The sequence below is a fragment of the Halyomorpha halys genome, unplaced genomic scaffold, assembly GCF_000696795.3.
Source record: "Halyomorpha halys isolate HHAL.00 unplaced genomic scaffold, Hhal_1.1 Scaffold60.1, whole genome shotgun sequence".
Lineage (NCBI taxonomy): Eukaryota > Metazoa > Arthropoda > Insecta > Hemiptera > Pentatomidae > Halyomorpha > Halyomorpha halys.
In genome coordinates this window covers 412,635-425,469 of record NW_027112396.1, presented here as the reverse complement: position 1 = coordinate 425,469, position 12,835 = coordinate 412,635, and the positions used below count along the sequence as shown (strand labels likewise).

The 12,835-nt window shown below is 29.4% G+C and overlaps 1 protein-coding gene and 2 non-coding genes across 4 annotated transcripts in view; 2 read left to right on the top strand and 1 right to left on the bottom strand.

Annotated features, from left to right (window-relative positions):
- The window catches only part of LOC106692555 (probable E3 ubiquitin-protein ligase HECTD2), a 124,901-nt gene that overhangs the window by 32,923 nt on the left and 79,143 nt on the right, over nt 1-12,835 (top strand). The window lies entirely within an intron of this gene.
- TRNAQ-CUG (transfer RNA glutamine (anticodon CUG)) lies at nt 5,276-5,347 on the bottom strand. The gene has a single exon. It is a non-coding gene; the product is annotated as a tRNA-Gln (tRNA).
- TRNAQ-CUG (transfer RNA glutamine (anticodon CUG)) lies at nt 11,103-11,174 on the top strand. The gene has a single exon. It is a non-coding gene; the product is annotated as a tRNA-Gln (tRNA).

The following is a 12,835-nucleotide window of genomic DNA, read 5'->3' as shown; positions in this document are numbered from 1 at the left end:
AAAACTGAAAAAATAAATAAATAAATTGAATCTACAAATTGAACACTATGGCAGACAATGAAAAATAGTGAGTGGCTTATATCTGAATTACAGTGTGAGTATTAACTTATATACCTATACTAAAAAACTTCTCCAATGATAAGTTGTTCTGTTTTAGAGAGATCGGAACAAAAAGCTCTCTTCTATTGTAATCTTGGTACTTACCGGATCGTTGAATAGTAACGAGTCAAACATTCTGAAGCTCTCCAATAGCTTACAATTACTTATAGACTATCATACAATTTTACTAGACTAATAGTAATATGGGGGAGCGTTGTGCCTTGAATTTGTAATGTGAAATAGAAGCTATGGAAATTTTATCAATTTAGATTATGTAAAATAATATTTCGAAAAATGTAGTGGTCATATAGCCCTGGATCGTGCATTTCAATTTTATTAAGTGCGTCCGAGACAGCTGGTTCACTAATTGATTTCACAGGCTGCTTGTGATCAAGCATTGTATTATTCTTTTATCTTAAAGGATTTAGCTAAAAACGAATTCCGACAAAATTCAATACTTGAGGATTCGATATGGATTCAATTCATATGGACGAATGGACTAAGCCAGGACTTAGGAAAGAAAAATTACTTCATTGGATTTTCTCATTTCAATGGAAATAAGTTATTTTCCTGGAAGCTTCTATATTCTTGTTAAGGTTCTGGTTGTAAGGTGGGATTCAATTCAATCCTCTCCCAAGACGGATCGATCAGTGTAAAAGGTGTTTTTTGGCTGAACAAGTAAATGAAGGAGTAACATGACTTCTTTCATTACTTGTTACCTGTAATGCTGAACTCTCACAAGAAGGGTTTAGCATATTACAACATAGCATAGGAATAGATTAGTAATAAGAAAGTTTAATTTTTTTTAATTATTTTATTTTTATACCAGGCCGATCTGGTGGGCCTTACATGGTTGATATAACTTGTATTATATATATTTTTTTAACAGTTGATTATGAGGGGGTATAGTCATATGATATCCCTAACTATATACAATGTTCTTATTAAAAGAAAAAAAATAATAATAAAATAAATAGATAAGAATAATGCTTCTTAATAAAAGAGGAAAGTAAAATTAATAACAAAAAATAATGATATTCGTACACTTAAATAAAAAAAACAAACAATTGTCTTCTAATTGTAAAAAGAAACAAGTTAATTTGAAAAAAGGAAGAGAGAAGGAAAGAGAGAAAAAAAAATAATGAATAAATAAAATGAATAATAATAATATGTAAATAGAGGTAGTGTGACTATGAATTAATTTTATATTTATTAAAAATTTATAAAAGAATGTCCTGCAGCAACCTGGGCTTCAGTCTTCGGGATGAGGTTGGGTTTCCCAGGTTGTAGGTCACTGCTCCTTTAACTGTCAGCAACTGGGAATGGAACTTTATGAACCGTTTTTTGATGTAATCCTCTATGGACTCCATCTGTAATTCGTGATGCAATTGGCTATTTCTTATGAATCAAGGAGCATTAACTGCGATTCTTAGGACTTTATTTTGATTAATTTTCCTTTTCGTGAAGGATGCCGCTCCCCGACTTCACAGCCGTACATCAGCAGTGTCCTGAGGATTGTTTTAAATATAAGAACAGTTTTTTCTGGTTTTAGTTAAAGTTTAATTGATAACAATTATAATTATTGAATACTAAGGGGCGAGGGGGGGGGGAGGGGAGGGGAGTAACGTCAGACCAATCTTACAAATTATTCAAGTGTTCATTTAAGAATACTACTAGTAGCTTAAATTGTATAACAGTAAACCAGAGTATTATTCCCCCTTATCAAATATTACAGTTTTATTCCCCCTTATATGTCAAATCAAATATTACTCAGTGATCATTAAATCTTTTTTATGGGGCTTGTGGTGAACTCATTTTTGGTATCCAGTCCTGATATAATTTTAAGTTTTAATTTTCGAGCACATATCTTCTTTTCTTAAAACTTTTTTTATTGATAGATATTACCATCTTTATATCATTTTTATTTTACTATAAGTCTCTTAGCCAATGCCGTTTCACCCTTCGAGGAGAATTATAGGGATGGGTGGAACTAGATCAGGTTTGAACCACAGCATCAGGATGGTTGAAAAAGTTTATATGGAATTTTGAGAATTTGATTGGTATGAGGTCAAGGCCAAAAGGGATATGAAGGTCATGGTGTAGTGATGTGTTGGAAACGTAAACGGATGCATTTACTATGGTTCTAAGGATTTTGGATTGAAAAGATTGGATAAGGGCAAATATCTTAAAAAGTTTTGCAGCCTATCGTCATTTGGTAAGGTTGGTTTATTGTGACAGTTCGCTGTGAAGGCGTATACATATGACAGTTAAACGTTGCAATTAAAGCGACTACTAGTCCACTGATATTACTTGTACTATTAACGGTCACGCCCGATCCAATACGACATTACTGTCATGAGAGTGAATGCTGTCATGACTGTAACTATCAAATAGTCAAATCGCAAAGTTCATTGTTAAGGCGTATACATGTTAAGATGACAAATGCTTCATTGTTATTCCTTGTACTATTAAAGGCCACGCCAGAGCTAGTACGACAGTACAATCATGGATGTAACAATCATACAGTTATAGTTATGACGATTCTCCAAGAGTGAATATTTGTCGGATATAAAGGGTATTTTTTATAAGTATAATCAAATGTTAAAAGGTGATCAGTAAAAACTTTCTTATTTAACATCTCTGTTATAGATTTTTATTTTGTGAACTTCAGTGTTTTTGCTTTCTTAAATAAAAAACAAAAAGGAAGTAATATTAATACTGTGCGCAAAGTAAACATGTTGTTTAAGTCAGTATGTAAAAGTGAAGAAGTTAGAACCTTAAAACATTTGAAAAACACGAAAAATTTTAGTTTCGTAGATAGGACAACTTTAGTGCCGCAGATAGGACAACTAACTTTATTAACCATAGTAAAGTACTTCACTGTTATATATACATTTCATATGTTGACAAATAAAAGTAAATAATACCAGAGGAAGATAGTCGGGGGTGCAGTCAGTAATGACACACTAGTAAGTTAAATTTTATTTGTACCTACGTTTCGGCCTGAATTTCTGAGCTTTATGAAAACAAAAAAACGAAATACTAACCTCAAGTCAGAGAAAAATAAAAAGAATAAAATTCTTGCTAAGTATTCTACGAGTGTTTTCTAGATGATTAGGTACTATTGTATTAGGTTAATGTAGGGCAGTTAAAGTGTTACTGGAGACTACCGGTTGGAAACAATACATTAATCGACCCTAATCGATAGTGACCTATATCGATACCTATAGGAGAGATCAACAGGTAATAGCCCTTGCAATTAACGAGCTGTCTTTGCTTTCCCCGGCTGTGGCCATGCCTCGGTTCCACAACGGTGGCCGTACTGCCAATGGTGAAAGTAATTGTGCAATGGCAAAATATGTATTGTCTTCGATCTACTATTTTTTTCATATTTGGGTTTCTTTTCTGGTTCTTGTGGTTAACCAACTCGATGATTTTTGTAATCGATTCAACCGAGAATAAAGTCGCATGAAAACATGTGGCTAATAGAGACAATCTAACAACTACCACACTATCAATCCAAATGACGAAATCGTCACGTTGTTGTCTTTTTTTACTAACACAATGAAATTACTCTAACGTTTAAGAAAAAAGAAATTTGATGTTTAAATAGATCATTACTTAACAATTAGGAAATAAATTTCTTTATGGGTCATTTAAATCAAATATAGAATAAAGAAATTATACTGTGATCTTAAATTCAAATATACTTATAATTGCTGGAAAATCAAGCAAAATTAAATTAAGATAAACTGTTAATAAAAAACTTATACGGGTGTTTATAATAACTAAAAATGAAAAATAAAGTAAATAAAACAAAATTTGTGTATCTTGAAAAAGAAAAACATGGTAATATTTTCATTAAAAATAATTCTAAATTAATTAAAACAATTTTTGTAGAATCAATTAATAAATAAATAAATAAATACATTTTTTTACTAATGTTGGTTGTTCCATAGGAATATTTATCTTTTATAGAGCAATGTTTATTAGAATTGCACATACTCAATCACACCATTTATACATAGATAATAAACAGAAAGATAAATTAAGGAAATCGAATAAATAAAGCAATAAACTAAATACTGTTTTTAAAATTATTTTTTATTTAGTACCAGATCGTTAGATGGTTAATATAACAATTACATTTTTTCTTTTTAACAATTGATTATGGGAGTATAGTCTCGAGCAAAAGACACCCCTAACTATATACAATGTTATAACAAAAAAAAATTAAATAAATAGACAAAAATAAAGTAAATAATTGACTTCCAATAGGAAAAAATAAAATAAAATTGTAGTAATGTCAATAATAAAATCGATAAATATAGAATTTATAAGAGGATATCTTGCAGCAGCCTTGAGCTTCAGTCTTCTTCGAGATGAGGTTGGATTTCCCAAGTTGTATGATCCTTTAACTGTCGGTAACTGTGAGTGGAATTTTATGAACCATTTTGGTATAGTTTTCTATTTATGACATATGTAATTCCCAATGCAATTGGCTCTTTCTTACAATCCAAGGCACTACGATTCTTAAAAATTTTTTTGAAATCATTGTAATTTTTTCCTTTTCGTAGAGGATGTTTTTAAAATAAAAATAATTGTTTAATTTGGATTAAAATAAATAATATTAATAAATATAAAATAAATTGAAATCATTTGTATAAATAATAGTATTAAAAGTAAACAACTGGTGTTAAAAAAATTAATATAAATGAATCAAATCAAAAACAAAATAAATCATCGATTATTATAATCCCTATACTTCTACCACATTAAAGCTTGATACTCAGAAGATTAGAAACTGTTGTTAATAAATAAAATATAATAAACAAAAACCATAAAATAATTTGAATTTACGATTATTAATTAACATTGGCGTGACAGACCGTAGATTAAATTATTACAAACAATCGCAAGCCATTATAATAATTTACGATTAAATATTTAAAATAAAAATACTAATATTTTTGCTTTCAAATAATGAGTAATAATTAATTTTAATGAATAATTTTTCATTTCATTCGGTATATTTTACATATTTACATGAAGTAACTAATATAGTTATATAACATTTAGCCAGCTGACTTTGCAAATTATTTAAATAATCAATTAAAAAAAAACATAAGAAATTATTTGGTAGATTTAAATGATAAATTAATTAAAAAGAAGAGACAGGTCCCACCGAGATTTGAACTCGGATCGCTGGATTCAGAGTCCAGAGTGCTAACCATTACACCATGGAACCATATATCAAAAGGAAAATTACATCATTAATTATAGTTTAGTAATTCTATAGTAATATCTTCTTTGTTATAACACAATATAATACCGAGGGTATACCCAGGATCAAAGCTAGGGGAGGCAAGTCATAGTCAATCAGGTTATGACACATCAGCACGGAAAAAGAAAATAAAACTAAAATTTTATGTAATTATAGTTGTATTATAATTGTATATAACTATAAATTTATTATTTATTTTAATTATACAATACGCCCATCTATAATACTATAATTATATGTTGTTATCTAAGTGGGATTAGTCTGACAGAAAACACTTTATTTATAATTTCACTAATTGCTGTTAATCATACTATCTTTAGAAATCTGGATAAACTTGAATTTTCATTTTGAAATGAAGAATGAAATGAAATTATTAACATTTTATCAGCATACGATAGGATAATTTCTTATAAAGTGTCAAGAATACGTCTGTATAACAAAATATAACGAAGCCGTAAACATAAGCTTGTAGTCGGGAGAGATCGGTTGGTTTCGTTTTTTCCCATTTTTCTCCTTTAGTTACTCATAAATTTTTAAAATATTTTGTATTCAACTATTGTTTATTATTCCTAACAATTCCAACTTGTTATTTATTTAAAATAAACAAGATTAAAGGTATTGGGTTGTAAAATAAGTTCGTAGCGAAGTAGTGTCTAAATAATTTTTCATTTTTTTTTTTAGACACTACTTTTTAGACATTTTTTATATTACACATATCTTCTTACCTACATGGTATTATATTTCATCTGTCACTGTTTTCAATTTACTACCATACAATTCCACGAATATCAATAAATTAAAATTTTGTACTATTCAATTATCAGTTATCAATTATTATCATTTATGATTTAATTCAATATTTTGTATAATTCTAAATATGTTTGTATACTATTCTTTTCAATTCTATGTTACTCTAAATGTTGTTGTTATCTCTTTTGTTCTACAGCCCTGATGAAGACCTGAAACTTAGGTCGAAACGTCGGCATAAAATAAATAAATATGGTTTTGTTTATTTATGTTGTTCTTTGCTGACCCCCCCCCCCCGACAAACTTTTCCAATAATTCAATGAGAATAAGTCATATCCGAGATTAAAGAACAATCAATTATACATTGATACCCTGTTTTATTAATATAATTAGAGTTGTTTTGGAGAAAATCGAGAAAATGTGAATAATCGATTCTCTAAAGTGGCACTTCCGATCGATCTATTTTATCGTAAAAGTTGCAGTCTTGTATCAAAAGTAAAAATAATTTCACCTGTAAAATTTTTATTTTCAGTACATGCCCTCCGGACTTAATTAACTTCTTTTTTTTATTTTAATTTTATCTATATATTTTAATTAATTGATTTTACCTTTAACTCGCAAACAAGTATACAAATTTGAAACCAGACCTTATTTGAATCACCTGCCGTACCTAACAAAAAATAAACAAAATATCAATATATTTAAATTAGATCTAAATATTTTTAGACAACATTGGTTAAACGCTGGACAGATATCTCACCTTCACAGAAAAGAACAATTAGAAAGTTTTACCTCGCTTTTATTCATTACCTCGCGTCATCAATTTCGTTTTTCTAGTTACTATGGAACCTATGTATTTAAACCTACCTGCCTGTTCAAATGTATTTCCTCTTATTGCTATATCTTCGAAATTGCCCCTACTGCTGCTAAACTTATTTTTATTAATTTCGAAACCTAGTTCCTTACTAGAGTTTATCACTGTTTTGGCATAGAATTGAGCGCTCTACTCATATATTTCTCAGCTCACAAATTACCACTAGCAGTCACGGATTCTATTGAGGTAAAATAACCAATCCTAATTACACATAATATTAAATGTACGGTTTTGTAGAGTAGATTGGAACATTAAGTACCGAACTACAATTGGTAAAGTCAGTTAGAACCAGCCCAAAACCAGGAAGAAGCTAATTGGTCGGATAATGTTAACTAATTTACTGTCATTACGTTCTATTGGTTCACTACAGGGCACTCGGCCAATGGCAACTCACTAACCTAGTTCTAGTTGTTACTAATATCCAATAATAGCTCTCTAGCTGTCCCAAGCGTATTAAAATAGTAAAAAGTGTAAATTATAGTTACTAAATATAAAAATGGTATTGAAAATATTCAATGGAAGATCATTCATTGTGTGTCTGTAATATACAAAGGGAAGATGGTCAAAAGAACTCAAATAGTAATTAAGCTATGTAATGTGAGTCAACATTTCGCCCTACTTTGAAGGGCTACATGAGGGCTAAAAGAGATGTAAACAACTAAAATCGATTAACAAATTAAGATAATAGTTAAGATGAAATAAAAAAAATCAAATGTTTGGATAAATATGATTTAAAATATGTGAAAATATATATAAAATGAATAAAGTAAATTAAATAAAATAGAACATGATGTAAATGCTGTTTATTTAGACTTGTCACTGTATATCTTATTTTGTTGATTTTCGCTTATTTTAAATCTCATTTAGCCACGCTAGTGAGTTATTAGTTCATTTAGTTTAATTTTTTTCATGCTATCTATTTATTCCCTTACTATGTTACTTTATTTTAGTTTTTTCTATCTTTTTAGCCCTGATGAAATCTTACAAAGTAGGACGAAACGTTGGCTCACATTATTACATTTTTTTTTTTTTTCATGGGACGGCCTTTTAAGACGACGTGAATATAATTATTTTCACTTCCCTTTATACACCTTTTCACCTTCTCTTTCTTTCTACCCACTTCTTCATTATTCTTTCAGATTGTTCCTTCCTTCTTTCTATGGCCCACAAGAAGTCCGTTTCTCGTACCTCTCTTCCCCACAAGGACCTTAATGTCTTCTCCCATAGTTATCCCTATCGAAACAGTCTTGGTCTGTTATTTTCAGTCTCTGAGTTTCTTCCCTCATCTGCTTGATGTACCTCCTCCCCTTCCCCCAGCACTGTTGTACTCCTCTCATTTTATAGAAGATTTTCTATTTAATATCTTTGGGTGCATTCTCACCATATGTTCGAAGAACTTTAATCTTCATATTCTTATGCCCGTTTCCAAATCACTTACCTCTTTGTATATTTCCTTATTAGGTCTCAACCTACAGGCTTCCTGTGTCTTCTTTGGGCCATAAATTCTTCTCACTATTCTTCTTTCTATCCATAACATTTTCCTTAGGCTGAGGATGGAAGCGGTTTCCATTGCGTACAGTATCACCGGTTCGACGACCGCATTGTAGAGCAGGCTCATTTAGTTTATAGTTTATTCACTATTTGATTTTTTTTTAACGCCCCCTTTTTTTAAAATCATGTTAAAATAGCAAATATACAGGCTATTCCAGGATTTAAACTGTACTTTTTCTACTTATTCAATCACCCTAAGCATAACAGCATCGCAAATTACTTTTTTATCTTGACAAGGGTGCCGCGAAAATTGTTTAGCCCATCAAGGGTGCCGCGAAAATTGTTTAGCCCATCAAGGGTGCCGCGAAATGTATTTAGTTCAATAGAAGTGGTGTGAAGAAAAAATAAATCGCTTATCTAAATTTCAAAAAGGATATTTGGCACCAAAAATAATTTTTTTTTCTCTCAAAAACTCAAAATGTTTTGTTGAAATATTATTCTATATGCCTATGCGTCGTTACGAACAAAAATGTAAAGAATAAAAATAGTACTCACTTAATAAAACTAATAATTATTATAAAGGAATATATAAATAAAAAATATAATCAAATAAAACTGATACAATAATAATTAAAAAAAAGTATATTACAAGACAACGAAAATTGATTTTTTATTATACACAATATTTACATTCTGCTTGCTACACCCAGCCAAGCACTTCTCTGTCAGCCGCGTCATTGATTTTATTGAAATTAAACATCGTACAAGCAATTTAAGCAGGCAAAATTTCCCAAATATTGAACGTATAATATTACATTTTTGGCTTAACTATGACGCCGTTAGATTGCGCTAAAAGAGCCCTCCTTTCTTAGTTATTAAACAAAAAAAAACTCACTGGTTGAAAATATTCATAACTGTTATTCGTAAAATAATAGCAAAAATTCAACAAGTTTACAACGTTTGATTTTTTCTCTATTTTGTTTGTGAAGTGAATCTGAAATACAGTTTCAGCGCTCAAATATATTGAATCCTTAACGAAAAACCTTGGGAGTGGGGGATTCATTATTGACAGTATTATAAGGAAACAATGAATGAAGAGATATTTATCCATTGTTCTTGGCATTTAGTCTTGAATCCATTAAATACTAACTATGGTGGCGTGCAAACCCGCCTTCACCTTTAATGCAAATTTGCCTTAAGTCAATATAAATGCAAACTTTTATTTTGTCTGTTTGAAGGGAAATTAGGTCATTATAATAATGAATTTTTTTAATACAAATGAATACACAACTGAATTAATTTTATTATTTCAAACTATTCAGTAAACAATGTTTCTGGTAAGGGGCTAGAAAAAATTATCTCAAGGGATCCTTAGTCAATTGTGTAAATATTGTATACAGGAGTGTAAATGTGACTAGAAATTCTTTTATTTTTATTATTATTTGATTTTATTAATTTAATTTTTCATACTAATAGTTTGATTATGTTCCTTTTCTTTATCCTTCTGTTTGTATATATTCAAAGAGAGATTTTATTTATTAGATTAATTATTTTTTATATATGATTGTTTGGGCGTGGTTCAGTTTATTATCAATTTATACACTTTTGATCCTTTTTTCTCTCAACTTTTATTCTTTAAAATTCTCCAACTTTTCGGCCCTCAGGCCATTCTCAAGGATACAACCTTCAATATTGATGTCATTTTTTTTTAAAAACCCAAAATTGGAGGCTAATTACCCTTGTCATATATAACTTTTTTTTATTAATAAATTGATATCCTAGATTTAAAACTTTTTTACAAAACACTTTTCCTTCTTTCATTTATATTTACCTATATAAATAAAAGTTGAGAGAAAAACAGAATCAAAATTGCATAAATTTATAATGATTTTATTTATTTTTATGTACTTTTTTTTATCTATTTTTTTATTTTCATTCTGATTTTATTTTATTTTAGTATAAATGTGATCATTCATCACTATTATCTATTGTCCACAATAGTATGGCTAATTGTAATATCTATCAATTAAATAAAGTTTTTAAAAAAAAAAAAATTATTGTCATATCAACCATGGAAACACGATTTCTTTCCCCATCTTAAGCTAATAAACAAATGCTTTCATATTTTTATATTTATTCATTATTTCTTACTACTAACATTGATGGGTTGTTAATGTACAAATGAACGAAATCAAAGTTACCTTAGAGGAAGCAATTACCAAAATTTAAGCCCAAGCATTTAAACCCTATCAGATCATTCGAAAGATGATAAGACCTAACTGATATAAAAAGACCATTCAATTGTAAATTGATATGATGAGTTGAGAGATGAGTTGTTTGCTGTCCCATTGATCTCTCTTAATTTTTTTTTGTTATCTTTAAATATTTAATTAAAATGCTATGATTAGAAAGATAAGATGTGTGTGTGTGTCCTAGGGAGTAGTGGCATGCGCAAGCCCCAGCGCACTACCCCACTGCTCCCGCACCCCGTATGCCAGAGATGGCAAGGGAGGGGGATATAAAAAAAAAAAAAAAAAAAAAAAAGATAAGATGTTAATGTATAATTAATAAGGTATAATTGATGATGTAATTTTCTTTAAGGTATATGGTTCCATGGTGTAATGGTTAGCACTCTGGACTCTGAATCCAGCGATCCGAGTTCAAATCTCGGTGGGACCTGACTCTTCTTTTTAATTAATTTATCATTTTAATCTACATCAGCTGACAAGATTATATAAAAAGAATAGTATATATAAAATAATTTTATTATAATTTTTTCAAAAAATGAGAACACAACTAATACTAGAAGTCATATCTGAATAATTAGTACAGCATTGGTTGTCATTGTAATATTATGTATATTACAAGAAAAATTATACATGAAAATAATGTTTCTCATTATTTCTAAATATTACAGTCAACGGCATTTATTTATTATTTACTTTTCTTTTAAATATTATTTTTTTAAACACTAATTTCTGACTTTATGAGGATTAAGTTTTAAGGCGCTAGAAATATGGTTTTGAATGCTCGATTGAATTTAAATTATTATCTTACTTTAATTTATTTTATTATTATTTTTCTTCTTCTATTTCTTATTTTGTAATAATTCAATTTATTTATTTACAGCTATGATGTGAATGAGCCCTTGATCACTATTACAATTGTCTATAAATAAGGCAGAATGTTATGTTATAAAAATAAAAAATAAAAAAATCAATATAATAGGTAATTAATTCATTGATTGGGAGGTGGGGTCAGCAAATAAAAACAAAAAAAAATTATTTGCGCCGACGTTTCGACCTGCCAACTGCCAGTTAACTCAGTTTTAACGAACATTACCCGGTCTCTAAATGTTGATTGTTATCTCTTTTGTTCCATAACCCTGTCGAAGAACTGAAACTCAGGTCGAAACGTTGGCATAAATAAATATTTTTTTGTTTGTTTATGTTTTTCTTTGCTGACCACACCCTCCCCCCCAACCATCTTCTTCAATCAGTAATCTACGGTCAACTACCTACCTACACCTCAATATAGTAGGTAGTTTCCTACATAGAAAAAAAAACCGAAAAACGCTTCCAATTGATTTAAATAATTTAAAAAGGAATATCTATACTGAAAAAAAAGGATTCAAGTCCATATTCTTGATTTTTCAGGAGACAAAAATTAAGTTCAAAAAATTCTGTATAAAAACCTATTCTTTCAATACAATTTTAACCAGAGTACATAATTTTTTTCTAAGTCTGACTATAAACTTAAATCAACATCGACATTTTTTAGGTCTTAAATCCTTTATACTTGTCAATACAAATTTTACAACGACTTTTTTTTCTCATTTTATTTTTTTAAGACATTCTTTAGTATTGTTTTTCGAACTAATTAGTGATCATTGGCAGGTTTATCACACTTTTGTGCCAATTTTCATCAAAATACTGTTTTGAAGAGCTTACAACACTAGCTACTAAATATATTAGCTTATAAATGCTTAGTTAGATGAATATTACGCTCGCAACGTACGCTCACCAGACCATGAATTTATATCACCCAAGTTGAGCTGAGTGACTCAACAGCTACACTGAGTAAATGACTTCATACCACCAGAGCAGAAATTAAATGCAACTGGCTTATTTTAGGACGTTAATGAAGCTTTTGACCTCTGAGCTTCCCACTATCATTGAGTTGTAAGGAGGGCACTGTGCTACTACTAATTCCTAGGGCATGGGTTTCTTTGTTTGTTTAGTGGCGCCAAACTTCATTGGTCATTAACGCCATTTATATTTTATTTAATTTTGCTAATATTCGTTAAATTTTATTTATTTTTTGATTTGATTATTTTATTT